Source organism: Zootoca vivipara, chromosome 7 (genome assembly GCF_965207765.1).
Source record: "Zootoca vivipara chromosome 7, rZooViv2.hap1.1, whole genome shotgun sequence".
Classification (NCBI taxonomy): Eukaryota; Metazoa; Chordata; class Lepidosauria; order Squamata; family Lacertidae; genus Zootoca; species Zootoca vivipara.
Window position 1 is genome coordinate 37,406,924 of NC_142590.1, and position 27,958 is coordinate 37,434,881.

Consider the following 27,958-nt stretch of genomic DNA (forward strand, 5'->3'; position numbering starts at 1 on the left):
GCCTGGAAAAGAGGAGACTGAGGAGATATGATATCTATCTTCAAATATCTAAGGGCTTTCATATGGAGAAAGCTTGTTTTCTCCTGCCCTGGAGGATAGGACTCGAACCAATGGCTTCAAGTTACAAGAAAGGTGATTCCAACTAAACACGAGGAAGAACTTTCTGACAGTAGGAGCTGTTTGACAGGGGAACAGTCTGTGGGTGTAGCCGGGATTTTTGTTGGGGGTGGGCAGGCTTTTGTTGGGGGTTAGAACCTCAGATGTTTATTGATCTTTATCAATTTAGGGGAGTCAGCTGCCTCCCCCCTTGGCTACGCCCATGGAAACATCTCCCTCGGGAGATTGTGGACTCTCCTTCCTTGGAGGTTTTAAGCAGAGTTTGGATGGTTGAGATTTCTGCATTGCAGGGTTTGAACTAGATGACCCTTGGGGTCCCTTCCAGCTCTAGAGTTCTGTGGTTCTGTCACTTTGGTAAATATTGAGCACCACCATGTGGTTCTCCTACCAAAGGTCCACTAGGGCTGTTCAGTTTACTTGAAAGTACATCATTTGGATGAAATGTGACAGGCTTCTGAGTAGACATTCATATATTGCACTGTCAGATTCATAGGGTTTGCACAAGAGTAGTGCCTGCTTGATTCTACTTACTGGTACTTGAGAAAGATCCACGAGCATATAAATGTCCTCATTCAATTACCTTCAACGTAAAGTTATGAACTAAAAATATTTTGCATTAAATTGGAACAGATTGCTTATGGTAACTCTTGCATAATGAAAGGGTACAATAAAAAATTGCAATTCAAATTACTTTTCAGGTCTGTTCAATTTTTTTATTTTTTTAATAGAAAATTGCACAGTATAATTACAGCATATTCATTTGCATTCATATTGAAGCCTTGTGAGCAATTTTGCTCTTTTATACTTTAATATTTTTTTTAGAAGTGTGACTTGAATCAATAAATTCCAGCACTGAATGTCAAATGGATACTTCTCATTCAAAGTTTTGTGTGTGTTTTTAAAACCCTTTCATAAATTTGATCAGGTATCTTCATTGTGTATCCACACCCTTGCACGAGGCTGTTACCTAGGCAGAAGACATAACTTGGGATGCAAACTTGGAAGGCTGTTCAAAACCTTTATTAAAACTTAAGGGTTACAATTCATGCTCACAACCCAACACAATCCAATTAAAATGAATAGGCTTAGGAAAAGGCCATTGTGGTGGTATAGTGGTTAGAACCATGAAACTCACTCAGTGGCTTAAGTCTTAGGCTAATATGTCATTCTTTCTCAGACTGGCAGAGCAATTTGTACCCCAGCCAGGTAGTGGCATCTGGGATGTGAAGAAATTGTGGAGCCACAACTGCTCATACTGCTGGGGTGGAAGGCAGGAGACGGGGCAGACGGAAACCTACTAGCCTGGAGCTGATGTAGAGACTGGGCTCAAATCAGGCCAGGTACTATCAGATGATGGCAGTGGGGCTAACTCAGCCCCTGTCTGCCTCATCATGGGTGTGTGGGTGGGGGACATTCACAGACTACCACTATCAGGAAGTCCACGGATAGTAAATCCGGCTTCGCGCACTTTTAGCAGGCAGAATAAGGAGGTCTGCTAGCGTTCACTCAAGGGGAAGATGGCCAGTGCGGTGCATCAGAGATTTACTTTGGATTGCACCCTAACCTGCCTCTTGCAAGGAAGAACAACAGCCCATGAAGAAGTCCAATAAACAAACTTCCTATAACATCTCCAGAGGCAAGCTTCTCTGTGAAACAGCCTCTTCTTCCACAACTATGCTTTCTTTGGTTTTAATACAGGCTCTTTCATCAGGAAGCTGTGTGGAATGCCTCCGTCTCTATTATGGACAGGGTGATATTTGTGGAGAGAAGCTGCTATCACAGAATAGGTTTAATGGGTCGTGAATTTTGTGTCTAGAAGATAGTGTCTAGATGACTTCTGAGCTGCTTGCAGTAGACCTATTGCCTCAGCAGCAAGTGCATTAGACTACATATGCTCAGCTCATTGACTCTAGAGGTAGCAGCCCTAAATGCCTCATTAAATTTTCATGGGTGACTGAGAGAAGCCACGAGGAAGAAGGGGGGGATGACACCAGCAACCGCCCCATCACATTATTTGCTATTATGATGGTGTTTTCTAGGGAAAGGGGAGGGGGAGAGGGAGAGGGAGAGAGAGAGAGAAAGCCAGCAACCTGAACATGAGCAAGGGCAAAAAAACTCACTTCCAAAAAACCGACCTATTTTCCGTAGGTTTTAGACAGTGCACCATTCCACTCGAGATTTATCCTTCCTCACAATGACTTATTAATGAAAAATGGCTGACATGCTATTAAGGAGCATGCAAAAGGTGCAGGGGCATGAAATGGATGGAACGAAGTGTGAAAAAACCAACAACCCTGTGTATCCTTGGTTGGGGATTTGGTGCCCTAAAACGGGATGCCACAACTTCAGGATCCAACCAGATTTCTTGAGGGAGATTTCTATTCCAGACCGTCAGAGCGAGCCTTTGCGAGAGAGGCAGCATGAATTGCAGGCACGCGCTCTCTCTCTGCGTGTATGCGTGCATTTGAATAATCTAATTGCAAGGAAACTCTGGATTTACAGTACACGGCTGTTTCTTTCTGAGGCGCAGAATGCCTGTAACTATATATAATTTCCTCGCATCTTTCTTGAACACCATCATTTAATGAAATTGGCAAATTAAAGTCCCCCCCCCCCTTTCTCGGTGTAATTATAACAGCTCTCCTCCTGCAATCAGTTAAAAAAAGAAAAAAAGAAGATACAGAAGTGCAAACGTTTGTGACAGTAGTTGGCTATAAGCAAATGCTCGGGCTTATTGGCGAAAAGTCTGAATTGGGTCTCCAGGTTTTCCTCAGAACACCCCCCTTCCTTCCTTCCTTCCATCCCTCGCGCCCTGTTCCTATGGAAAAGTGCGCGCGAGGGGTGGGAGTACATGGTAACGAGAGATCCTCGTCCTCGCAAAGTTTCTCTTCGATAGGTCAGGTGCTTTCCAATTCCTCCCAAAGCGCACGAAGTCTCCAGGCTGGCGCGTGGAGATGGAGGGGCGTGGAGCGAAAAGAGGGGCGCTTGAGGGGAGCCTTGTTTCTAGCCGTGCCAGGAATGACTCCTTCCCTGGACCAGGGAGCCTGCGAGTCGCGTGAGGAGAATCCAGCGTGGCTTTCTTTCTCCCCGCCCCCATCTTGTTTTTCTTACACGCCGAGGATACCCCCACGTCGCTGCAGAAATCATCCTCACCATCACCATCACCATCATCCAGGCGCTAAATCCTCTCCCCACCCCCCACCCCGCGTCTCCCTCGCGTCTCTCCGAGAGGGAGGAGGCGGCGTTAGCAGCAGCAGCAGCAGCAGCAGCAGCAGCAGCAGCGACGGCAGCCAACGACCCTTCCTCTCCTCCTTGGCCTCCCCCTCTCTCTCCCTCCCTCCTTCACTCGCGCTCTCTCTCCGGCTGGCCTCAGCTTAACCGCGTCGTCGGGGGCCTGAGAGGGCAAAGGCGGCAGGGGGCGGATGCACCCGGCGAGCAGCGGAGGGGGATGGAGGAGCTGGCGGAGCCGCGCGCGGGCTGAGCTGGGGACAGAGAGCGCGGGAGAGAAAGAGGGAGGCGAGCGAGCAGCGGACGGGCGGACGGGCGGGCGGCGGGCAGCAGCCGCCTCAGTCTCCGACCATGCGCAGGAGGGAGGGCTCGGCCCGGCGAGGTGAGTCGGGTGCGAGGCGGTGGGCGCCAAAGGGGGTGGGGCAGCCCGGGGCAACGGCTGAGCGTGCGCGTTGGCGTGGCGAGCAGCGCCCTCGGAGTCGCCGGGGCATCCCTTGCGCGCGCCTCGGGGGGGCGCCTCGTAAAAGTCGAGAGCGGCAACAGTCGCCCGCCTAGTACGACCCGCTCCTCGCGCGGCTCCCCGGGGCAGCCCCGCGGCGGCGCCCGCTCCCTCTTCCGCCCGGAGCGCGTGTGTGGAGCAGGTGGCTGGTTCTCTACCTAGCCGGGCTCCGTTCCTCCCAAGAACAGGTGCCGTCCTCTTTCCTCCCCTTCGCCGACCCTTCCGGATGAAAACAAAGTGGGACACGTGCGCGCGTGGGGGCTCGGTGGGGTGTGTGCGTGCGTGCGCCTGGGGAGGCAATGTTAGAGCAAAGGAACCCCTTCTCCCACCCTCACCCCGCCCCCCAATGGTATGGCATTTGAGTTTGCTCCATTCACTGAATGCTAGCTGCTTCCCCTTTCCTATTCATGCTTTGCCTCAAGAAGGCGGGTGGCCCCCACGTGCAGCCCTGCGGAGTGGAGAGGCAAATTTCCTGCAGGGCACCCATCCTACAAATTGGCAAAGAACCGCGCAGGAATAATAGTTTCCCCCCTTGTCTGTCAGGAGGGAGCAACTGGGAGTTGTGGAGAGAGAGAGGAGGTGGTGGATGCTCTATTTCTGCCTCCTTGGACTGCTGGCTCCTCCGTGTAGGCATGGTGGGGGGAGGGTCCCCTGTAATTGCTCTGGTGAGGAAAAATGCTTCAAGCTCCTCATTATTTTCCCACTTCATTACAAGGCACAGATTCTCCAGGCATTGACAGCGGCATTCATCCCGCACTCATCTCCAACTTGTCTTGCCTTCTCCATACTCCCTCCTAATACATAAAAGGAGGAAGTTTTGCTGCTCATCTCTTTAAACCCAACAGTGAAGAAGCTCCCTTCCAGCTTTCTGACATGCATTCTTTATTAGACAGTTTGCATTCTTTTATAAGACAGGCTTCTTTTTCTGTGCTCTTGCTTATAAGTCCCCATGAAGATCAGCCTTGTCCTTATAATTACTTCTGCTCCCTGCTAAAAAGCACAGGGGGTTGGGGAGGAGAATATATGATTGTGTGCTTAAAAAAATAATAGCAACCAGGATTCAGCGTTCCTGGTGGAAAGCTGCATGTGTGATGGAAATGGAGTTTGTTTTGTGACTGAGTAATAGTTCCCATCGTTCCATTATTATAGCTATACACAATGTCATGTTATTGTGACAGCCCACAAAAATATGTTTCTTCTTCTGTGTTTACTATTATGCACAGCAATGTTGCAGATGCTTTGGTAGTTCCCTGGGGCTGTTCATAAGGTAATTGCACATCAGATAGTCAAGCAATTTTTCTGATTTCAATAGTACGCCGAAGGAATTCTAAGTCCAAATCAGGAAAAACAACAACAAAGCCTTTATTGTTTGCAACTGTGCTCAGCTCTGAGCCTAAACCGATATATACTTAGGGATGATCTTGGTTTGCAATCTGTCATTTTCATAATGCATCTCCTGAACATCATTGTGCTGCTCTCTACTGTCCATTTAAAAAAGGTGTATTATTAGAGTCTCATATTTTTAAAAGCACTACTCATTCGTGTGTTTGTCGGGGGTTTTCTTTTATATGATATATTAGGAGTTCAGCTTCTTCCCCCTCCCTTGTGAATGGAACATAAAAAAACTGTTATAACCAGAGATACAATGTAGCAAATCAGAGAAGGATGTCCGCTACTTTAGGACACAAGCTTCATAGTCATTGTAGAGATGTGCATGCTTTATGCATCCTCGTGTTACCAGAGTAATTATTGGGTGGAAAGGAGATGGCAGAGCATGCTTTGTCCCATTTAAAACTTTCACTTGTTCGGAACACATCTAATGAAATGCAAAGGTACAAATGTCATCACTGAGGGAATCTGAGAGTTTTTATCTGTTTGGGCCTCTAGATGTCTCTGTATAGGCGAAGACGAAAAGCTTGAAGGTGGGGGGTGGGGAATAGACTCTTAGTCCTTCTTGTGTGTAAAAAGGCACCCCTTCACAATGGTGGCTGTGGAGGAACTAGGCCCCTTATCTGGATGTAGTCTTGGAATCCTAGTTTCTCAGCAGGGTTTGAAACCGCTCCAGAGACTCACATAATGTTAAACTGAAGAGGATTTTGTTGATGGAAATTGTGTCAGGTAGGATTTGATGAAAAACATTTCAACACTGTAGCGGCATTTGCATGTAAATATGATGGTTGATAGAAGTGTTCTGCTATCACAAGTTTTTCCAAGTACTGTATCTGTATCTGTAGAGTTTGGAAGCAGCCCACTCTCTTTTTGGATCTACTGTGTCTCAGGTTCAATTTGTTGTTTGGGGCCAATCTGATCTTTTAAATCCAAAGTCTGCTTTGCTCCATTGATTATAATGGGGAATCTAAAACTGGTGATAACTCTTTTCATATGAGTGGGTGACATTTGCAGACAGAGGAGCCCCTCCAGTGTCTACTAAGTCTACAAAATATAGATACATTCTGGGGTTTTCATGCAGGAAATCTTTTTTTTTAAATAAAAAAATAAACAAATAAGTAAAAATTTAATTGTTTAATATTTCGCCACAATTGAATGCAACTTGCAGGCATGTTTTTTGCTTCTGAGTTGATGAAGCCTGCCCAATTTAGGAAAGATGAGTGCAGCAGTTCTCCTACAAGAGCAGACTTGGCCATTTGGGGGTGGGGGAAAAGAAAACTCATGACCACCCCTAGTTTTCTAGAGGCAATCATTTTGAAAATTGGGACATAAAGGAAATACTCCTGAGTAAGAAGCCTGAATAAGTTCAAAAGGAGAGAGAGAGAGAGAGAGAGAGAGAGAGAGAGAGAGAGCACTACAGTTTTTAATAGTTTCTTAGAGAAAACTGTGCTTGGGAAAGAAATGGGCCACCCCTATAGTCTTAACTTTGCCACTTACACCCTGCTCTCATGGCTAAAACTTGGAGAATGATGGCCCAGAGGAAAAACAACTGAGTGTATTTCAACATCCCCCTTCACTTCTGATACAGTGGTGGCCATGGAAAATAATTCACTGTGATTAAAACATAACAGCAGGTGACTGATAGGTGTGTAGTGGCATCCATTTGTCAAAGTTGCTCTGTGGGGGTAAGGAGATGGGTCTGCTATGCCAGTGTGTTTCCTGATAGCTCAGTAAGTAGAGCATGAGGCTCTTCATCTCAGGGGTCACAGGTTTGAACCCCACACTGGGCAAAAGATCCCTACATTACAAGATTCCTGCATTTCAGGGGGTTGCACTAGATGACCCCCAGGATCCCTTCCAACTCTACAATTCTATGATGATGAGCATTCCATACTCATGATCAGCTGATAGGTGGAGAGTTCAGTCCTGGTCTGCAGTGGTTTGCTTTGCCAGCACGTTCCCTGCAGGGAATGTTTTGGCAAAACACCACCCAGCAGGACTGAACCCCCCTCCCCATCAGCTGATGCCAACCAAGGATATGAGCTGATTGACAGGTGGACATTGTTTTGTGGGAAATGATCATGTGAGCCAAATTGGACCCCCTAACAGGCCAAGATTAAACTGTGGGCTAGAGCTTCCCCAACCCAGGTGCTGACCACCAGTGGTGTATTTTTGACAGATTGACATATAGCTTCATAAAAGAGAGGGGCTGTAAAGGTTATTATATTTCTGTTTTAAGAACAGACCACTCTTTGAGGCAGTCTTCACACTGAAGGAAATGAATATTTGTGAAAGTAACTGCAGCGTACATTATAGCCCCGTGCTGAATGTCAAAGTGCAGAAATGTATGTGAGTGACAAGGGATTTGGATCACACCTGCCAGTCCTTTCTCTGATATCCAAGTATTGATTGTAACTTTTGCACAGGGACCTCCATGAGTAAACTCCAAACTCATGGACTGTGCCTTGCAAAAATGAAGGTCATGTGTTCAGGGACGGCATGTGCTAGTCATGTCAGTGGCTGGTTGAATGGAAAAGACTTTAGGGAGAGAAGAAAGGAAGATTAATAGTAAACCTACAGAATAAACTCCAAAAGCCTGTTAGAGTGTTTATCATTTCCTGACCTATCAGTAAAAATTAGCAAACAGTTTCTTCCACACAGAATAGTTCCCAAACTAAATCTTTCTTTCACAGGGAACTATTTTTATTACTATAATTATTTTGCCAGTTTCCCAAATTCTGACTCTATATCTGCAGTACTTAATCACCTTCATTGTTTTCGGCCATTCAAACAGAATAAAAATTACTTATTGTTGATGAAGCTCATCTCACAAGCTGTTGCACAGTATGTTTCTATTGCTGGATGCAGAACTGTGGAAACTGCAGAGAATATATCAAATCTTTTTTTAAACTCCCCTCCCCCAATATCAATCTGCTCCTTGCTGCTGGGTTTATTTAAAGAAAAATAATAACAGGCAGTTATTGCTAAATGTTTTGATCAATATCTTGGACTTCTACCTGTTGTATATGATATTTAACAAAATATATAGTTTTGGAGAAATGCTTTACATTGAGGCTGCAATTCTACAATACTTACCTGGGAATAAGCCTCTTTGAACTCCATGGGGCTTAACTTCTGAGTAGATGTGTATACAGTAGGACAGTGGAATGGACTCCCTTGGGAGGTGGTGGACTTCTTCATTGGAGGTTTGTAAGCAGAGATTGGATGGCCATCCATCATAGACACTTTGCTTGAGATTCCTGCATTGCAGGGGGTTGGACTAGATGACCCTCGGGATCCTTCCCAACTCTATGATTCTATGAATTGTGCTGGAAACAAATATTTCTCCTCTATTAATACTTTAAAATGTAGCTAACATGGATATCTATAGATTTTTGAAGACGAGCTGAATATGACCCTCCCCGCCTGATTCTCACACACTCCCCAGTTTGTTTAATTACATGCAATGTGTACTTTACACTTAGAAGGAAAATGAATGTGGATGCCTTTCTGTATTTTTTCCTATATTGCTTGAGCTCAAAGTGAATTGTTTATAATGCTGAGAAAGAATGGTATCTGTGGCCTGTGTTTCTGTGCGCTTGTGCGATGATTTAAGACCATTTCAGGACAGCAAGGGAGGAGGACATTGCTCTCATGCTTCCTAGTGGGAACTGTCTTCTGTGAGTGCACATACCAGTGGCTTCATCTTATGATGATTGAAATTGATTTTTCTTTTTATCTTAGCTGGTGAAAGATCCAGTGGGTGCCCTTTGACCGGTGGCCCCATATGATGAAGTGACACCAAAAGTGGAGATTATCATCTTGAGATAGAAGCTGTAGGGCATCAAGAGCAAGCGCCACGACATAAGCAGACTTTGTCGAGGCAGTAAGTGTGCTTGAATGTACCGGTATTTACAAGCCATAGCTATCAGCATGTAGAATTGAGCGAAAAGAGCCAAGGGCAATTAGGATGAAGGCTGTTTCTTACTATAACCTCTGCTTAAAAGTTAATATATGTTCCTGAAAAATTAAAGGTTACTTTATTATGCATAATAAACCAGATATGAAAATAAATATATTACTTTCCCCAGAGTGCTGAAGATACATAGATAATAACAGGTTAAATAAAAATAGTGTTACCGGTATGTTTTTTCTGTGTCTGTTTAACATTGTCTCATACATGTGTAACCTATTAAGGGCAAGCCCAAACAACAAAGCATTGCAGGGAAATCTTAATCCCCAATCCATGCCGCTGGAGGGCATAGGATAAGACAGAAAGGACCATCTGCTGGGTTCTGTTGGCCTGTGCTGCTGGGTCAGAGTCCCCTGTTGCATCCAGGGAATAGGAAGCTACTGTGTAAAAGTAGCCTGTGTAAAAGGCGTGAAACAGGGTGTGGCAATGTTAGTTATTTATTGTTACGGTTCTTGACCAGCATACACATATATACATAAAACAATCCAAAATACAATATAAAATATAAGCAATAAATATAAACTTTAACCATTATAAAAATTATTAGATAAAAGAAGGTATCACTACTTGGGTAAAGGTAAAGGGACCCCTGACCATTAGGTCCAGTTGTGACCGACTCTGGGGTTGCACGCTCATCTCGCATTATTGGCCGAGGGAGCCGGCGTACAGCTTCCAGGTCATGTGGCCAGCATGACAAAGCCGCTTCTGGCAAATCAGAGCAGCACATGGAAACGCCGTTTACCTTCTCGCTGTAGCGGTTCCTATTTATCTACTTGCATTTTGACATGCTTTTGAACTGCTAGGTTGTCAGGAGCTGGGACTGAGCAACGGGAACTCATCCCGTCACAAGGATTCGAACCGCCGACCTTCTGATCAGCAAGCCCTAGGTTCTGTGGTTTAACCCACAGCGCCACCTCGGTCACTATATTCCAGGGCATTTGTCACTATTGCTACCATTTGTCACTACTTGGGAAGGTACAGCAAATGGTAGCAATGGATCATCGTTGGCTCTGTCCTGAAATTTTTGGGCACTACTAACTAGGTCAGCTCGGATTTTTATGGCTCTAGCACAGAACTTGGCTGCCTTTGCTGTCACATTAGAATTAGCATCTGAAAGAAGCCACTCTATATGGAAGTTGTCCAAGCATCCAGGAAGCTCAGCCAGCGTAGTGTGGATGAGTTCGCCTCGCACCTCCTCGTAGTAGCTGCATCGCAGGAGTATGTGGCCAATGGTTTCCACTTCCCCAGATCCACACGGGCAACATCTCTCACACATTGGGATCCGTTTGTACTTCCCTTGAAGAACTGCTGAGGGCATTATGCGATTTCGGGCTAAAGTGAAAGCTCTTCTATGAGAGGGTATTTCCAGGTGGAAATAGATACATTGCTGGGCGGGATAAGTACCTCCTTTCCTCCTGAATAAGAAAGTGAGGTACTTTACTCAGATCCTTCTGCCTTTCTATATCTGTTATCCTCTGTTGAACAATGATCTTTGCTGAGTCAAGGTCACGTGACATCAGGCTGGCTGGATGAAGGCCTATACTTAGCATCTTATTTACTATGGCCTTACTCTAAAGGGATTGATACTTATCTTTCGATAGCAGCAAGGTTAAGCCCTGTGGGTTCAGGTTGAGTTTCATCCATAGGTTCCAAGCCTGCATCCATACTCTGGCCTCCACGCAGATCATGCCTGTTTCTAACCGTATCGCAGCATTTGACACACACGGAGGCATTTGTAAAGCTGCTCTGAGGAATTTTCACTGGACTCTTTCAGCTATATTCATATTAGGTGGCGGAATGTTAAGGTTAGCCCCAAAGAGCAGCTGAGCCATCTCTTTAGCCTCAAACAATTTTAGAGCCGCTGGAATGTATTGATCTCAGAAAATGTAAGATGGCAGCGGAGGACTTGTGGGCTGCTATTACTGACTGTGATAAGTGGGCTTTCTTTAGCCCCGTATCATGGAAGACGATGCCTAGGTATTTTAGGCAGTGGACCTGTTCGATTTCCTGGCCATCTATAACTCTTGGGGTGTTTAGCGAAAGACATTATTTTAGTCTTTTGATAATTTATAGTGAGGTGGGCTTCTTTGCAGAATTCAGCTAATGACAGTAGCACCCTCCATAGCCCAATTGGGGTCCTTGATGAAATCAAAGCGTCATCCGCATATAAAAGGCTAGATATTTGTCTATCTGCCAATTTAGGTGAGTGAAACTGTGGGCCTTTTACTTTAAGTACCATGTCTTTTATGTAATAGTTAAACAGGAGGGGAGCTAAAACGCAGCCCTGTTTAACACTTCGCTGAGTGGGAATCTGTCATGTTAGTTGGCCCGGTGGGGAACAGCGGATCCTAAGGTAGGTGTTCGTATATAGTAGTCTTATCAGATGGCATAAACGTGGATCTATTGATGAAGATTCCAACTTCTCCCAGAGTTTGGTTCTTGAGATGGAATCAAAAGCAGCCTTTAAGTCGATGAAAGCCGCATATATAGTGGAAGATTTATTGACTGTATACTTTTCAACGAGGTGCTGGAGTACTAGACAATGGTCAATTGTGGCTCGGCCTTTTTGGAAGCCAGCCTGTTCGTCTGCTATTAAGGATTCCATTTCAAGCCAGTCTAGCAGTTTATCTTTGAGGTGCAGAGCATACAATTTGCTGACGGTGTTAAGTAGGCCAATGGGTCTATAATTGACTGGATCTGACTTGCTCCCTTTTTTAATAAATGGGGATTATTATGGCCATTCCCCAATCTTTTGGGACGTGGCCCGTCTTGTCAATATAAGTAAACAAAGATGCCAAAGCTGGGCACCACCACTCTTTGTTTTCTTTAATGAGCTCAAGTGGAATTAGATCTTCACATGGCGCTTTCCCTGTTCTAGATCTGGACAGTAGAGAATAAATGTCTAACTTAGTGACCGGGTTCCACCTTGGGAGATACGTCATTATAGCTGCATCCAATATCTCTACTCCATCTGTTATTTCATACATTTGCCTGAAGTGATGCTTCCACTCATCAGGTGAGATTGATCGATCATTGTAGGACTGCTCTCGCTGCTGGAAACCATATGCCAAAATAGAGACCTTTGGTGGCTTGGATGAGCCAGGCCCACGTGGCCATCATTGCCTCTTTCTTTTTCTGCTTTACGATATTTTTATAGCACTTTTTAAGATCATAGATTTGGGTGGTGGCTTTGTTTGTTGTTATTGATTTATTAGTTTTAAAGCTTGTGTATGCCATCATGAGGGCTTCTTTCGCCATAATGCAGTCGATGTCGAACCAAGGGCGTGATACCGGAGCATCTATTTTTGTGGTGCATGGGGCGTCACATCCTAAATAGGGTAGAAGTGGTGTGGATCCAGTCCACAGATGCCCTGGAGCTGGCACAGCAAAAAGAATAAGAAACCTGGCACACCATCTTCTGTGCTGGCTGGTGTGAAGAGCAGTGTTTAGGATTGTTCTGTGCGAGTGCTTTTGGAAGGTGTGTGAGACTCAGAACAGGATGCACCCCAGAGATAGGGAGTTTAAAAATAAAACTACCCACAATCCGGGCCTCTGTGCTTTTGCTGTCCAGACTGGTGTGCTGTTGGTTAAAAAAAAAAGTTGCTCTTCCTTGGACTTGACTGTGTAAGGCTGAATGGCTTTTGCTTTTGCAGTGGAGAGGCAAAGTTGTTAAAGTTTTCATAGATCAAAACCTTTTGTTTTAAATTATGATAAAATTAATGAGGAGTATATGAATACCTATGCGACTTCTCGGTTTCATGTTTTTGTGTTGCCAGATGGCTCAAAAACAACAGACTAGAGAAGCAAAATGTGTTGTCTACTATCTTGGGGAAGAACTTCCAGGAAGGTCTTGTGTGTGAAAAGTCCAAGTTTGGTGAATTGAAGACATTCCACATCAGGAACTCTTAACTTTCACTGCTATTTCATAAATTTATTTAACAAGGGTATCATTTGCCTAATTTATGTTGGACTAAAGGAACTCCATTATTTATGTGTAGTTTGTAGAGAAAAAAAGTGATAAACGAAAAGGAATTTGGTTTGTGGATAATCACATCAACCTATGACACTAACTTGTACAGGTGTGATCATGGTACCATGTAGGCTAATGCTGTCTGCTCTGAATGGCAGTGGCTCTTCGAGATAATCACTCTCCTGGTGGTAAGGGGAATTATAGAGGCAAGAAATAGCAGCCACATATCTACTGAGGAAGGCATGGCATTTGCTGAGTTTATTTCTGAAGGCCCTATGCAGTCCCTTCTCACAGACAGAAGAGTAATCCTGACTGTGCAGGATTGTTTAAACCTGATCAGTCTTCACATGCACAAATGTTGCCAAATTGCTATTGATTTTTCAATTTTGCTATTTGCTGGGTATGAAGAAATCTTTTATTGCTTAAATCTGTGTTTCCTTTGTTTTGTCTCAGACGGTCATTCATATAGTAATGCTGGCAGTAATACCTCAAGAGCGATCCAAGTACCACTTCACAGTATTCTGCTGCAGTCCCTCAGAAATGAATGGGATTATAATTTTGTAAGTGGTTCTAGAATTGCCCTCTCATCTTTCTTTCTGTAAGAAGATAGATCTCATGATAGTTGTCTATTTTTGCGCAGTATGTGGCAATCTAAAAATATAGTGCAGCCCAGATTTTACCAGCAAACTAAGATAAGAGAATCTTCAACTCTTTCATGAAGATTTTAAATATGTGCATTTGAAAGTGCTGGCTTTACTCAAATGAACTACAGAATATGAGGAGCACAAATACGTTTCTCACACTTTTCAGCCACAAGCAGTCAAACCACATGAAAAAATATCTAACAATAAAAATTCTACAATAATTATCAATAAATTTTTACTAAATATATGAGAAGGCTGTCCCACATTGCACTTCAATTAATAAGCAATACAGAATTCATAACCATTAAATCAATACACCCTTACAGCACAAATATTCCAATATATTTACAAGGGGATACCGTAATAAAACAACAATACTCCAGCAGCCAACATAGTAAAACATATACCCTTTTAAGTAACAATTGAAACTACTATAGAAAAAGTTAAATAAATTATGTAACCACAGTTCAAAGAAATAATACTGCTCTGATTACATTTCTTTGTTTGTTTATTAACTTTTAAATATGTTTTGGCCACTTTGCTGACCAGATGCTCATCCAAAGTGGCTCACAATAAAAAAACAACAGAAAGTAGGGTTGCCAGACTCAATAGAGGACAGGACGTCTGTGCCTTTAATTGCCCTGCTCTCTTTTGAGTCTGGAAACCTTAAAAAAGCCCAGCAGACCCTTTGTTTAATTTCCAAAGAAAAGGGTCTGCTGGTTTCTCTTTAAGGTTTCCAGACTCAAAAGAGAGCAGGGCAATTAAAGGCACAGAAGTCCTGTCCGCTATTGAGTCTGGCAACCCTAACAGAAAGAGAAAAGAACAGTGATACAACATTTCAGAACTTAAAACTACAACTCGGCAACACTTCACATAAGGAAATGTAGCCACAGAGTCAGAAAACAACAACAATCAGGCAGTCACCCAGCTATTAAAACATCTTGCCTGGGAGGCCACTTTGCAGGCAACATCTTCAAGGCCTTTCAAAAATCTTGCAATGCATAAGTTTGATGCAGGTCCAATGGGAAGAAATGCCATAATTATGGGGCTGCAGCAGAGAAGCATCTCTCCTTTATGACCACAACTCTTACCGACTTAAGTGGCTGGACACACCAGGTGAGCATCCAAAGCACAGACAGAATGTTTTGAGGGCAGGTGGTCTAATAAATGGGTCCGAAACAGTTAGGGCTTTAAATATAAAAAACCAGCACTTTAAATTGGGCTTGGAAGCGCACCAGTAACCAGCACAGTTGAAATAGTAAAGGTGTCACAGATGTGAGTGCCTCACCCTCAATAGGACTTTGACCAGCTGAAGTTTCTGAACCATTTTAAAGGCTGCCTCACATAGATCAAATTACAGTATTGACAGAAGCAGAGCATGGATCACTGCGGCAAGGTCAGCGCTGTCCATATAGGGGTGCAGTTGATGTAGCAGCCAAAGCTAGTAGAAAGCACTCTTCTTCCATCAGTGCTGAATCCACTGCGCTCATGACTGCATACTTGGTCTTTCCAGAGCTGGGAATCTCTCCACTCACAATTTGGATTCAACATCAGCTTGTTTGATAGCATCCATCCCGAAAATGCTTCTAGGCACCTGTTTAGGATTTCAGCAGTTTCCCTGGGATCGGAGGATAGAAAGGAAAGGATAGATAGAGCTGAGTGTCGTCAGCACACTGATGTACAGCAGCCCCAACCTCCTAGTGGCTTCATGTAGATGGTTAAGTAGCATGGTGTAGGGATGGGCGATGAATTGGTACACCATCCAAAAATGGTTCGAAGGCCACATTGTGATAGCGATTTCATAATATTTGTACTGGCAATGTATCGTGAATCACAATGTATGTGTGTCATCACTTCTACATGTATTGAGGAGCAGTGCCGTGCTTGCTGGAGGTGGAAAATAGCTTTCTTTTCCCAAATAGAAAGTTTGTGCAAGAAGTTTTCTTTAAAAAAATCACTTCATACTATATAATCTTATTTGTATGGACCCACCTCATATCTGGAAATAGTTTGTATGCCAGTCGTTCTTAAGCTTCAAACTACCCCACAAAAACATTATTTTCTATCAAGACTTCTTGTCTGTGTGGCACAGCTGCAGGTGGCAAACTATCTTCTTGAGTGGCTCTTCATATAGCTGGAGAAGTTTTAAGCACACTGTTGCAAGAGGGATTGACTTTATCATTTGCATCCTGCTCTTCTACAGTAATGCTCAGAAAGGCTCACAATGGAGTAAGCATAGATACAGTCCTAAAATACAATTCGAATGAATCAATCTCATTAACAGCAAACAATTCAAATGCAATATATAATAAGCAAGTAGAACAAGCCACAGTGAAGCAAAACTAACCAGATGTTGAAAGCCTGTCAACATTTTTGTCACATGTTGAAACAGGACCCAATGCAACTCTGCAGAAAATTGATTTTCCCTCTGTGGCACACTTACAGCAAGGCCTCTGAGACCTCTACAATCCATGTGGAAGTACGTTGTTGGTGGTATGGTTGCAACTGAGAGAAAACTAGGGAGCTGATCACACATATGGCTTGTACTGTGGAGTTGTACCACACAGTGATTTTTGTGTGTGAATGGTTCAATATAATGTGGAAAGACAGTGCATCTTCTGTGATGGAAGTAGAAGAGGCTGTGGCAACCCAGTCAGATGGGAGGAATATTATTATTATTATTATTATTATTATTATTATTATTATTATTATTATTTTGGCTCTTTACATAAGGTTAGGGAACAGAAGTGTGTAGCTGTTGGAGGCTGAATGGAAGAGAACCCACGAGGTAAGAAAGCTAGGGAATGGAGACCCAGAGGCAGAGTAGCTAAAGTGAGGTCGTGCTATTGGCTTAGAAACAGGACTATGAGTAGGTTATGTGGATGAGGAACAACATGAAGAATAGAGGCTTAGCAGAGACAGGGAATTAGGAAGTCACTAGTGGAATAGAAGCCTTGCTACAAGTCTTTCATACAGGAAGGGCTATATATATGCTGTTAGCAGAAAGAAGAAAGAGAAGGGCTTCATTGGGAGGGAGGTTGAAAGCTGGCAAACCGAGGAAGCTCATGTTTGGATAGCAGCTAAATGTAAAACACCTACCCACATAAGTGTTTTCAACATGTCAGTGTCACATTTAAACTGAAATTTGATGAGCATTATCGGTGGAAACCAGTGGTATTTGTTTTTAAGCGCCTGCTGTACTTTAGGGACATAGTAATTTTTGAAACCACAATAAACCTTTTTTTTTTAAAAAGTTGTAGAAAACTGCCACACAGTTGTGGAATTTCCTCAAGAAGGTGAACATAGACAATTAAACTTTTTTTTTCATTTTCTGCAGTACAGGTTTGTATGAAAAAAAAATCATTTGCTTAGGGTAATAAGGGTTATTCAATATATTGTTAAATACAGTTGAAGAAAAGTACATCACATTAAAAACAGCAAGAGGTTGCATGTTATTTCAGCAAGTAATTAAATAGCAATGCTAGACGTTTCCTCTTTTCTGCAGTAAGCTATGGTTTTGAGAGACCTGTAGGAAGCCTTTCTAGTTTACTTCTAAGATTAAATATGAATTCATACCATCAGTCAATTATGGTTTTAGAAATGTCTGTGACAAAATAAACATTATTTGAGAAATATGATCACACTTGGAAAGCAAAGCCAGCAGCAGAAGTGTTAATACATATTTAAAGATGATGATTTGTGGCTTTACTCATGGTACTTAGCAAGATGATAAGGCTATTCAATGTCACATGCAAAATGCCCTTCAAGTTCTACTTGGGATAAATGACAATCAAAAGAACATACCTTGAAGACCAATCTAAATGCCAGTTGCCATTACTCGGATTTCAGTAAAATTCAAAATCACAATCTTCTTGATTCCAAGTAGGCCCATATATTAATAGAGCTTTGTTGATTAGTCGTTTAGTCGTGTCTGACTCTTCGTGACCCCATGGACCAGAGCACGCCAGGTACTCCTTTCTTCCACTGCCTCCCGCAGCTTGGTCAAACTCATGTTCATAGCTTCGAGAACACTGTCCAACCATCTCGTCCTCTGTCGTCCCCTTCTCCTTGTGCCCTCCATCTTTCCCAACATCAGGGTATTTTCCAAGGATTCTTCTCTTCTCATGAGGTGGCCAAAGTATTGGAGCCTCAGCTTCAGAATCTGTCCTTCCAGTGAGCACTCAGGGCTGATTTCCTTAAGAATGGATAGGTTTGATCTTCTTGCAGTCCATGGGACTCTCAAGAGTCTCCTCCAGCACTATAATTCAAAAGAATCAATTCTTCGGCGATCAGCCTTCTTTATGGTCCAGCTCTCACTTCCATACACTACTACTGGGAAAATAGAGCTACTATGAAGTAATTGGAATTGGCTTATGCACCAATTATAAGCAGATCACTTGTAATGGACAAATGATTCTATTTCCAGTCAGTTGAAAGGTGTAATAGTAGTAGTAGTAGTAGTAATATAACAATTTAATAATAATTTATTATTTATACCCCACCCATCTGGCTGGGTTTCCCCAGCCACTCTAGGCGGCTTCCAACAGAAGTATTAAAATACAATAATCTATTAAACATTAAAAGCTTCCCTAAACAGGGCTGCCTTCAGATGTCCTCTAAAAGTCTGGTAGCTGTTTTTCACTTTGACTTCTGGTGGGAGGGTGTTCCATAGGGCGGGTGCCACTACTGAGGAGGCCCTCTGCCTGGTTCCCTGTAACTTAGCTTCTCACAATGAGGGAACCACCAGAAGGCCCTCGGTGCTGGACCTCAGTGTCCGGGCAGAATGATGGGGGTGGAGACGCTCCTTCAGGTATACTGGACCGAGGCCGTTTAGGGTTTTAAAGGTCAGCACCAACACTTTGAATTGTGCTCGGAAACGTACTGGGAGCCAATGTAGGTCTTTCTTTTTTTAACAATAATAAAAAATTATTAACTTTTTCCAAATAAACAAACAAAATAAAAACAACATTTTTTTTTATACAATTCATCTTATATTCACCCATCTCAGTTCATTTCACTCTGCCGAGCTGTGACTTCCCTCTCTCCCGTCATTCGGCTTTATTTCTCACTCTTATCTCGCAGTTCCTTTTTACCTAGCCAATGTCTTTCAAGGCCGGTGCTCCCAGTCACCAGTCTAGCTGCCGCATTCTGGATGTAGTTGTAGTTTCCAGGTCACCTTCAAAGGTAGAGCGCATTGCAGTAGTCCAAGCGAGAGATAACCAGAGCATGCACCACTCTGGCGAGACAATCCGCGGGAAGGTAGGGTCTCAGCCTGCGTACCAGATGGAGCTGATAAACAGCTGCCCTTCCCACAGAATTAACCTACACCTCCATCGACAGCTGTGGGTCCAAAATGAAGTGAGTCCTTCAGGGGCACAGTTACCCCATTCAGGACCAGGGAGTCCCCCACACCTACCTGCCTCCTGTCCCCCACAAACAGTACTTCTGTCTTGTCAGGATTCAACCTCAATCTGTTAGCCGCCATCCATCCATCCTCCAACCGCCTCCAGACACTCCAGACAGTAATAATAATAATAATATTTAGGTATGATTTCAGGCAAGTTAGTACCTTGTGCTTTTTCTCCTTTATGCTTTCAGCTGTGCCTTTAATGCAATCTAGCATCTGGGTAATTAATGTAGACTCACACTTCCTTTAAACTTTAATGTGAGCCACCTTGTCTTCATAAAAGCGAACTGCTGTTTAGTTCATCAACAGCCATTGTGGCAAATATTTTATTAATATTTCAATTTTCATTTCACTTTTACAAAATAAAATATGCAGCTAAATTATATCCTTTCTTCCTGTCCTTGCTCCAATGTGCAGCTGGGGCTGAATCCTGACATCTTCCATGTATGCCATTATTCTCCTTCAAACTATGAGGTATAAAGTGTATTAGCAGCAGATTAATACTTTACTGCAGAATGAGATTCACCTGATAGGCATGACTTCATATTGTGTCCTAACTATGCATCTGCCAAACCATGAAATTAGGGACCTTTCCAGAATCTATTTCCCTCCCTTTTCACTGTGGAAAATTTAGCATGGATGACTTTTCTTCAGTGAGAGTGTCACCCTCATTTGCTGGTGGATTCTCAGCTAGTCATTTCCTGTTTTACAATGACACTGGCAATGTCATGCAAGAATCCTACTTTCCTGTACCTTGTTAGTGCACCTGGGAATTAATTGCTGCCTGCATTTCCCCCCTTTTTATTAAGCTCTAATTAGTGCCAGATAAATTTGGAACGATCAAAAGCGATTCTTCCTCACTCGGCATGTAGTTAACTTGCAGAGGATTACATACTGCAATATTTTAAAGGGATCGTTGTATTCCTTACAGCAACAGTGCAAGATTTCTTTTCCTCATAAGGTACAACCTGCCACAAAACAAGAGAGCCACGTGCCAAAAAGGAAGTCAAAGGCACAAGATGTAGTGACAGACACAACACACACAAAACCAGTACGTATCCTTTCTCCATCTCAGTGCATGGGTTAGGTAAAACATCTGTTAGGTCTTTGATTTTTGACAAATATTTTGCACTCAAAATGGGTCAATGAAATACGGTATGATTCTTCCGCACATACATATTATTATATTTTTGAATCTCAAACATTCTAAACAAATGGAGACCTAATGTATCTTATGCCAGTATAGAAATGCTGTACGCATTTCCAGTTCCTTGTGTTCTTTCTTCTTGGTCTTTCCATGTTTGTTGTTGCAAAGCCTGCATCCTTGGTTTTTAAGTTGAAAATGAATTGCTTTTAAATGCATTGAGGCTGCAATCCTGTGAACACTTAGGTAGGAGTGGATGTCATTAAAGTCAATGAGGCTTATTTCTGAGTAGACATGCATAGCTTCGCTCCTGTGCTTGCAAACAGTTCAAGTCAGAATCACGTAAAAATGTACGTGTAGCCTTAGACTCCAAGTTAGCATTTTCAAAAAACTAGGAACTTCTATATGCAAAAGGGATGGCCTCAGGAAATCAAGGGAAACTACATAGAAAGCTGTCAAGAAATCTTGGGTTGACCCAAATTGACCCAATTTGTTTCAGGATTCAGGATTTGGTTGACAACCCTATAAATCAGGTAGATGAATGTGTTTATTGATATTTGCTTTGCAGATGAGACAGTTTCGAAAGAAAATGTTCTCTTTAGTGCTAGTTCTGTAATAAGTATGGAATGACTGCACATGATTCATTTTCTTCCTTTTGGTAAATTACAAAACACAAATTTTAACATGCTGCAGAAAAGTCTTATTTTTCCAATCTCTTTCTTCCTAGCAAGATATTCTCACCTGAAAATCAAATGAACTGAATTACACGAGGAGCTTCTTTTTGAGTAGTGGTATTCATTTCAGTGGGTCCCAGGTGGCGCTGTGGTTAAACCACTAAGCCTAGGGCTTGCTGATCAGAAGGTCGGCGGTTCGAATCCCTGTGACGGGGTGAGCTCCCGTTGCTTGGTCCCAGCTCCTGCCAACCTAGCAGTTCAAAAGCACGTCAAAATGCAAGTAGATAAATAGGAACCGCTACAGCGGGAAGGTAAACGGCGTTTCCATGTGCTGCTCTGGTTTGCCAGAAGCAGCTTTGTCATGCTGGCCACATGACCTGGAAGCTATACGCCGGCTCCCTCGGCCAATAATGCGAGATGAGCGTGCAACCCCAGAGTCGGTCACGACTGGACCTAATGGTCAGGGGTCCCTTTACCTTTACCTATTCATTTCAGTATGTTGGGTTGATGTTGTCTGATAGGTTAACCTCCAATTCAGTGATTAATCTTAGTCTTCACGAATAATAAATTACATCTCCAATGATAGCTTTATTAAGGATAGAACATTCAAGATATAAAGTTTGAGGCAGTTCTGGAATGATTGTAAATGAAACATCAATGTCATAAACATATTTCTGAGTGCCAAATTACTGTACCAAATACTTGTGATATGAAAATTATTGATACATGCAGTGAGAAAAACATGTATTTCACACTAAGGTGAAAGAAAACTTCATGCAAATGTATTCAAAATCCAAATGTGAATCCTTATTTCAGGTGCACATTTTTAATACTAGTTTCCCTGGCAATATCTCTCATGGCTTTCTGCTAAACTGGAAATTAGGCAATGACTTAGGGTTTGGCACTAACAACTGTATTTCTTCACTTTTTATTTTCCTTGTTTTCCAGCTCCCAAGAATGTGTTGGTGGTGAAACTGTAGATGTGGAGAGAGTTGTGAGCTGGGTGCTTCTTAGATCAGTGTGGCATGTTGCAATGTAAAATTAGCTAGTATTTTCCCAGGCTACATAATCAGCACCACGCCAGTAAAACAGGTCTTTCAAGAGTGGTCACAGCCTACTGCCCACCCAGCTGTTCTGGGTGCCAACAGTCACCTTAGTTTCCCCCAAATGCAATGCCCTGGAAGTCCTACCTTTCCATTAAATTGTTGTTGTTTTCTGTTTTTGTTTTTTAAAGCAGTTCTTGTGTTATTGGAGAAGCTACCATGATTGTTGGTTTAGGGGTTGTTGTTGTTTTGCTTCTTCTTTTTATTACCCACAGTGTCCCTCAGTGATGGAGCTTTTGCATTTTTGGAAAACTAAGCTGGTGATTAGGAAGACCATAAAACCACAATTGGCCTTAAGCTTTCCCAGTCATGGCGTGACTCCACTGCAATACAATCATGGCTGCTGATTGTAAAGGAAGGCAGGTTGGGGACAAAAAAAAAATATTACCAATTAGTGTGCACAATGACAGACATATAGAATCATAGATGGTCATCTAGTCTAACCCCTGCAATGCAGGAATCTCAACTAAGACATCCATTTCAGATGGCCATCCAACCTCTGCTTTGAAATCTCCAAGGGAGCAAAGTCCGCAATCTCTCAAGGGAGTCCATTCCACTGTCGAACGGCTCTTTAAGAAAGTTCTTCCTTGTGTTTAATTGGAATCTCGTTTCTTGTAACTTGGATCCATCAGTTTGAGTCCTACCCTCTGGAGCAGGAGAACACAAGCTTCCTCCATCTTCCATGAGGCAGCCCTTAGGTATTTGAAGATGGCTATCGTATCTCCTTTCAGTCTTCTCAGAAGTAAGCCCCACTGAATTCAAGTGAGACTTGTGCCTATGCAGGTGTGTGGAGAATTGCTAAATCTCCAATATTATTTACTTCTGTGTTTGTAGGGTCCCCTGAAATCTAGAGTTTATTTTTTATTTTTTAGTGTATGTTTCCAATTGAATCCTAATGGTAAGTCCTAATTTCTGAGTTCCTGGGTTTGAATGATTGTGTAATAATAATGCTGATAGAACATTACCGTCTAGTGAGACCCCTGCTATTCATGCCATGAGGAATGTGAAGCAATTGTATATAGTGAGCTTGTTTGACAGTTTTTGAAGAAGAAGAGCATTTTACCCTAATTCAATCTTTGATAGCAAACCATTTGAGAGCAAGCCATTGTGCCACGGTTCAAAAGTTCAACGTCTTGTATGTTTACGGTACAGCAGCCAGTTACAAAGGATACCTGGTGTAATCCAAGTTTGAAGCAGAGAAAAGTAAGCATGCAACTATTTATCACATCCACAACTTTAAAGCCTCTTTATTGAAGTAGGCCTGCTAACAATTTTCCTTTGGTTCTGTCATCTGCTGATCCTTGAGGTTCTGGCATTTTCAATAGATGCTCTGTAGTAGATTGGCTATTCTAGAATAAATACAGTATTTATTTATAAAGCACCTAACATTGTTGTGAAGAAATGAAAAAATAGCACTGGCTTTGTCTGCAGGCTTACAGTTCCATATTAGGCAGGAAAGGAAGGTCAGTAAGGCAAAGCCAGGGGAACTGGTGTGCCCTATGAAGTATTGTGTCTTGTTCTTCGCTTTTGTAATGTAATGTTAAGAAGCATTTTGGAGGGGAGGGAGGAAGGACATTGAATCTCAAGAAATTTGGGTTGTGTCCATTCATGTTGTTCAGTTTCATCAAAACCTGTGCCTGTATAGGGCACTTTTTGTCAGAGTTCCATCTCTCATTCAGCACTACCTATCGTAGAATTGTTGGGTTGGAAGGGACCACGAGGGTCATCTAGTCTAACCCCCTGCAATGCAGGAATCTTTTTGCCCAACATGGGGCTCAAACCCGCTCTACTGGCTGAGCTATCCTTGCAAGCCAGGTTGTATCTGGTATTTAGCTCATTGTGATCCCTGATATTTATTGGGTTAATTGTACGGATTAGTGGGTTAATTGTTAAGGCGGGGTGTGTGGCATGGTTTTCACTATGCAATGTGCTGTTTTGGTTCTGAGTTCTCTTCATATCTGCTATTTTGGGGGCATCTTCAAGCTTAAAGCCTTGATGCTAGAGCTGAATATCAAAATATTGCAGACATACATCAGCTTCACTATCTCTTGCCCAAGGGTTGTTATGAATGCAAGCTAATCTTCCCAGAATCTCAAGATTTACATGGGTCTCTTAGCATTATCACACTTTGCTACAAGATGTAAAATTAAAATTCCCCATGGACTTGGCTTTTTAACTAGTGATTTGCAAATTGTAATCACTAACTGTAATGATGATAGATTTGAATTGAGGTTTAATTTCAGCATGGGACAAAGTTTCATTCTTGCTGGCATCATAACTTACGGTTGCTGAATGCTGTAAAAATAAGCCTTTGGGGAGTATATTATCTACCTCTTCTACCAAAATATGCTTTTATCTAGTTTTATAGTGTTTAAATTTGAATAAATAAATAAATCAAATAAGATTTTGCGTAGAGTCACTGGAACAAGTGTGTGAGGAACCACTTTATTGTTTCATAACCTCATAAACTGGGTCCTCCCTAACAAGAGGGCACGTGTTGTGGTGCGACCTGACAACCAGTATTGTGGGTGGGAACGTTTGGATAGCTGCAACACCCTATTGGATGTCCCTCGATCTTGGGAGCAATTGGGCAAGAGGGACGCCAGCAGTCAAAGCAATCAAGGAACCTCTATTTAAGCCCATGCATGTGTCCCTGAGCTTCCTCTTTGGGGCTCTGTGCATCGGAACACCCGCCCACCTCTCCCTAAATTTAGGGCTTGTGTGCTTGACCTTGCTATGCTGTCGTGTGTTGCCTGCCGTTGGGACAGAGACACAGCAGGAATTTTCCCACTTGACTGATTAGCTGGTGCCATTTGGGTTTCGCCTGCCGTGTAACAAATCGCCACAACTTATAAGGTTGCGGATAGGCTCTGGTTCAGGTGATGGGGTGGCAGAACGCTCTAGCCATCCCTATGTGTTGGGTATTCCTCTAAAGGAATCCACGGACTCCCTGTGAGGGGTTGTGCCCTGAGCCTGAGTCCAGGGGACATCTGGGTGGAGGCCTAGCAGGGCTTCTGCTTGGCACTGTCCCAGGGTTCACCTGGGGCTGACCTATGGTTGGTGCCCAGGGTCAGCACTGCCTGCAAGGGTGAAGGGAGCTAGTTGAGCCAGAGCCTATGCAACCATTCACTTGATTGTAATCAATAAAATCGTGGCCTAAATTCTGCCAAAAACCAAACCAAAATTTTAGTCTTGTCTGAATTTATTTAGGGGGTGGTTAAAAGGTCTCCACGTGCAAACAGTATTTGCAAATAAATATTTTCATGTTGGCATCCTGCAAAATTTGCACAAGAGAAAATTACCCACTTAAAATAAATGGAGCCTATTTCGTCTTTCCATTTCTTATCATTTTTTCCCCTATATGTCACAGCATATTTCAAAAAATACAACACAGAAAATCTAGAAATAAGAAAAGTAGCCCACAGTATCAGAAAAAATGACAAGTGTAAAATTATATTCACCATGGGTGTAGTAGGATACCATCATCTTTATTTTTTTATTTTTTTCATTGCAGTGAAGTAGCCTTTGATTAAACTTCTGGTATCCATAAACCATGGCTATTTAAATCCACAATGTGTGCCCATATAACCATGCATAACTGTGTGTGTGATTTACAAATAATTTCTGTTTATTAAACAGCTGATTTTCTAAACATTTTGATATTATGCAGGCCTTACAGATAAGTGAGGTTATGTGTGTTCTTCCAAGATTTCCTGAGTATACACAAGGATATTTATAATTCCAAACACATCTCCACAATGATTTAACAGTCTGCTAATCGACTAACTCAGCTGGATAAACCCTTTAAAACACTAGCAGTAGTATTTCCTAAAGTGCTTGCTAGTGGTTTAATACTCTTCTGAAAGATTTTGCTGCTTTGTATTTTATTATTATTATGAATAATAATAATAACAATAACAACCAGCTGGTGGCCTGCTGTTCTATCTAACTCCAGTACCGTAAGAAAATTTAATCAGCATGTAGTAATTCTACCCCTCCCCCAAAAAACACTCTTAAGGAAAAATAAAATTTATAAAAGTTGGAAGCAGATATTACACACTTATTGTTGTGTTTTCTCCCCCCCCCACACACACTTTGAATTAATTAAATTAAATTTATATCCTGTATTTCCTGCAAGGAGCTCAAGGTGGCATATATGGTTATCTCCACCGTCCCATTTTATCCTCCCAGCAAATATCCCAAACCATAGCTAAATATGTATCAGGTTTTTAAAAAATATGTTATGGAGAGTTTCAGAGATATGTCCCATTTGTGTTTGTGTACCTGATGTCTGATAAAGGGAAACAAAAATGTCACATTGCATTGTTGTTGTTTTAAAAATTGCTTCTGCAGTGTGTAATGCATTTTTCAACTATTTGTTATCAGTTGTGTGTTATTAATGAGATCGCAGTAGGAATAAGAGCTATATTAGGGGGTCTGCTTAATCTTCAGAGTGAAGGGAATGTAGGGAGAATATCACACTTACCCAGGTTTGGGGATTTTTAGAGTGAAGACCTATAGAATCATAGAATTCTAGAGTTGGAAGGGACTTTGTGGGTCTTAATAATCACAGACAATTCAGATTTGCAGGAATGGACACATTCTGACCATACAGGCTTCAGTCTTGCACATGGTTATGTAGGTCCATAGCAGATATTGATTGACAGCCCTCATGCTTAAGCATATCCTTCCAGCATATCCTTCCAAGTAGTTTAAGAGTTCTGTGGCGATGATAAATTTGACGTGTTTAGTTTCCTTGGTCATGTGAAACCAGACTTCCCACTCCTTGCCCACTGAATTTTGGTTTGGAGTGTGTAACTTTCCCTATGAAACACATCTACTCATGTATAGGCGAGAAGTGGGCAGAAGATTTAACTGAAGACATGGAGATAGCTGAGTATTACATACAGTGTTTTGTTTTCATTAGATATATAAGCCCACATAGCCTGTGCCTCTTAGGGTATGTCTGAAGCAAAATCTAGAATGATATCAAAACCTACTTGTTATCTTTACATTAAAATTGCTCTGTCTCTATATTAATTCATATGCCTTGACAAGCATTTAGTTTTATATGGATCTAAGCCTTATGCTATTGAAATATATGTGCCTTGTTGCTGCATTGACTGGCCTATTACACTGATGCATTCCATTTTTATTTCATTTGAAGAAATGCATACAGGTTGTATGGCCATATGTCGTGGATGCTTTAGCTGAGATTCCTGCATTGCAGGGGGGTTGGACTAGATGACCCTTGGGGGTACCTTACAACTCTACTATGATTCTGTGATCTAAGTTGGAGAAATAAAAACAAATAATCTTCTATAATGCACTATCTACATATATTACGAGGAAGATAAACATGTATTTTTTTTCTGATTTTTAAGGTTTTTTACTCTTATAGGTGCGCAGCCTGGGAGTCATTTTAGACTCACAGCTGTCCATGGAGGCACAGGTCAACTCGGTGTCCAAGGCAGCTGTTTATCAGCTCCATCTGGTACGCAGGCTGAGTCCCTACCTGCCCACTGACTGTCTCTCCAGAGTGGTGCATGCTCTAGTTATCTCCCGCTTGGACTACTGCAATGCGCTCTACGTGGGGCTACCTTTGAAGGTGACCCGGAAACTACAACTAATCCAGAATGCGGCAGCTAGACTGGTGACTAGGAGCGGCCGCCGAGACCACATAACACCGGTCCTGAAAGACCTACATTGGCTCCCAGTACGTTTCCGAGCACAATTCAAAGTGTTGGTGTTGACCTTTAAAGCCCTAAACGGCCTCGGTCCGGTATACCTGAAGGAGCGTCTCCACCCCC

General features: G+C 42.5%; 1 protein-coding gene across 1 annotated transcript in view; it reads left to right on the forward strand.

The window, feature by feature from the left end:
* Positions 1–3,589: 3,589 nt before the first annotated feature.
* The window catches only part of DAB1 (DAB adaptor protein 1), a 206,900-nt gene continuing 182,531 nt past the window's right edge, over positions 3,590–27,958 (forward strand). The window contains exon 1 of the mRNA XM_088673999.1: positions 3,590–3,727. The gene's annotated coding sequence lies outside the window, so the exon portion shown is untranslated. The remainder of the gene's footprint in view (positions 3,728–27,958) is intronic.